Source organism: Cyprinodon variegatus, unplaced genomic scaffold (assembly GCF_000732505.1).
Source record: "Cyprinodon variegatus isolate N-32 unplaced genomic scaffold, C_variegatus-1.0 Scaffold294, whole genome shotgun sequence".
NCBI lineage: Eukaryota > Metazoa > Chordata > Actinopteri > Cyprinodontiformes > Cyprinodontidae > Cyprinodon > Cyprinodon variegatus.
In genome coordinates this window covers 27079-30314 of record NW_015150747.1, presented here as the reverse complement: position 1 = coordinate 30314, position 3236 = coordinate 27079, and the positions used below count along the sequence as shown (strand labels likewise).

At 32.4% G+C, this 3236-nt stretch overlaps 1 protein-coding gene across 3 annotated transcripts in view; it reads right to left on the bottom strand.

Annotated features, from left to right (window-relative positions):
* Positions 1–1645, bottom strand: part of nedd1 (neural precursor cell expressed, developmentally down-regulated 1) — a 31224-nt gene extending 29579 nt beyond the window's left edge. For all 3 annotated transcript variants that reach the window (XM_015383776.1, XM_015383777.1, XM_015383778.1), the window contains exon 1: positions 1510–1645. The gene's annotated coding sequence lies outside the window, so the exon portion shown is untranslated. The remainder of the gene's footprint in view (positions 1–1509) is intronic.
* Between the last annotated feature and the right edge of the window lie 1591 nt (positions 1646–3236).

Here is a 3236-nt window from a genome sequence, read left to right as displayed (position 1 = left end):
GTGGACAGAATCAAACCCCAAACAACATGGATACCAAAATAACTAAATTACAAATATCTTCTGATGAACATATATAGAGCATTTGCTTTTTTATCTATACATTTAATTTTGATAGCTGCAATATATTAAGATATTGCAATATTGTGATATCGTATTGTGACAAGTATCCTATCACAACTAGTGTTGCACCGATACCGATACCAGTATCGGGAGGGGCCCTGATCCAGCACTAAAATAGTGGTATCGGTATCGGTAAGTACCAACAAATAGATAATAGATCAATAATTTTGAGAGCAAAGTTTATTCAACTATTGTCAGCCATCCCAGGTAGGCAATAAAAAGTTCTACTGGATTCACTTTGTATTAGTCTTTTTTACCTGCTTAACAAAGGTAGGCAGCAGCTTGATAAAGCCATGATGGCAATTATTTTACATCAGTAGTATGCAGTTCTTCATATATACACACACATCAATTTTAAACAGATGGTATCGGCCGATACTGCACAGCCAGGTATCGGGGCGAAAAAATGGTGCAATACTAATCACAACACCCATGTCAATACTCCCCCCTACTTTCTATGAGGTGTGTACATGGATGTGTTCTTGTTTTTTACCTTTCAATGTCTAAGGATGCAGACTTGGTGGTTTCAATGTATGTTTTCATACTAAATGTACATGTTGAGCCGGTGTCTCTAATAAAATGTCATCTAAAATGTCATAATGAAGACTGTTGATTCTAGTGGTTTTTATTGTTGGTATTTAGGAAATAAAATGCATAAATGAAAAAAAAAAATGTATGTATGTATATATATATATATATATATATGTATGTATATATATATATATATATACACACACACATTTTCATTGTACTTTTGAAAACAATTAAGTTTGTTTACAGGTATAGTTTGAACAAAATCAGCCCAGAAAGTCTTTCTGATTTATGAGGAAAGAAGAACAGCTTAAATGTGAGGAATAGAAAGATTATGAAGAGGAAATAAAACATCAGGAAATATAAAAGATTTAAACAGCTGAGATACAGAGACCAAACGGGATTTATAATAACATATATCTGTTATTTGACCATTTCAATTGAAACAACTTCTAAATTTGTGAAGTTCTAATAATCTATGTTTTATTTGTAGTGTTTTTGTTTTGTAAATCACTGTATGACTGGTGATTTATTCGGTTATTTTGCAGTTTTTTAGACTCTAGGTAAGTCTTTAACAACAATGAAGTACTTTAAACTTTCCCACCAAAATACACACAATATGAACAAAAATCTCCACGTTAACAAACATCTGTTTGCAGATGTTAAACCGTTAGACTAAGCGTTTTTAAGTGAATCCTTAACACCTAACTAACTCCAGCGACTACTGGGTAATGCTAACTAGCTAACTTCGGATAACTTCGGGAGGTCTAAAGTTTCCGAATAGCTAAAAATATGTCTCCGACAACATGGAAGCTACCCAAAATGTTCAAGAAATTTGTAAGAAAAGTTTCAACAAACCCGGAGAGAAAACGAAGATCCCTGAAAACCGATGAAGATGTTTGGTGTCTGATCCCTGCAGTCTCTAACCGCCACTACGGAACACCAGGAGGTACAAAATACCCAAGAGGCGGCTGCCTGGGTGTAGTGAAGCGTTAAGGAGGCGGCCATCTTGGAAAGGGAAACACTAGGCAACCTCCCTATTAACAATAATGCAGTATCAGGTTTTTTTCCAGAAATGTACACATTCTTTGCTCTTGTGTTTATAAGTGTAGATAATAAAAAACATATACCAACATACATAAATTGCAGAAAAGTAGAGCTTCACCTAAAAATCTTAAATAATAGGTTTGTATGGAAGCAAATTTTTACCATATTTAAAATGAAAAAGCATTTTCAGAAATGCTTTTTCATTTTAAGAACGTGGCTGCATTGTTTGACTCATAAATGAAATTAGTAATCAATAATCCTGTTTGCATTTTCATTTTCTTCTTTAACACTGCTCATCCTTTTACTTAATTAAAATGAAAAAAAAAAGACATTTGAGATTTATTTTTCAAAATGTACCCCAGCAAATGCATACCAAATTTCAATTTGAAATTTAAAATTTGAAAATGAAAAAGCATTTCCAGAAATGCTTTCTAATTTTAAGAATGTGGATGCATTATTTGGCTCATAAATGAAATTAGTAATCAATCATCCTATTTGCATTTTTAATTTCTTCTTCAAGACTGCTCATTCTTTTACTTAATTAACATTAAAAAGAAAAAGACATTTGAGGTTTATTTTTCAAAATGTACCCCAGCAAATACATACCAAAATCCAACTGCACGGGCATATCTTTTTGGCCTTCTCTATGCTCTCAATATTTCCTACCCAAAGACTCTCAAGTACACTTTTGACACATTTCAAAACCTGTTCATGGATATTGGCTCTGATTGCACACAGCGTGTGCGATCTCTGAAGAACAAGCTGTTGCTTTAAACTCTGGCAATCTGCACTTGAGTATATGACATCTTTAACAGTAAACTAGATAAGTTTGGCTACTGTGGCTGTATTTGCAGTTTGTGTAATAGTTTAAACAGTAAATCAGTTCTTTAAAACAGGTTTGATATTGTTCGGCTGATTGTTTTTTTGTTAAAGTTGAGTACTCCACTGTTAACTTATTTTAGGCTGTTAAATGTTATACTGTGTAGGTATTTAGCCATACCTATGTTGTGATTTTGTCCTTTATAAACTGTGGAATTTCAATTTGATAACAGTTAATAAAATAAGAAAAACATGGAAACGAGTATTATGAATTTATCAAATAATGTACATAGCTTGACTAGTAAAAATAATTGACCAAAGTAAATATTTACTGTGTAGTTAATTAGTTTTATGTACTTTTGTGAATAACACCATTAAGACAGTAAGCAAATTCCTGTTGGCAAAATGAAGAATTTAGAGTTGAGCGAATTAGCCAAACAAACTAAAAGCCGTTGGTACAACGATGAATTTAAACTTGAAACAATCAAGTGGCAAATCCTTGAGAGAACACAAAATTCTTACTGCATAGGGTTGCTTTGAATTCTTGAATATTCTTCTTTTCTTACAGTGTGCCATTCAGTGCTGTATTATGGAAGAAATGTGTTTAGAATGTTACGATAAAATTAGGGCTGCAACTAATAATTATTTTGCAAATTGATTAATCTGTTGATTATTTTTTAAATGAATCGATAACAATCCTATTGCCAAATGTTCCTTAA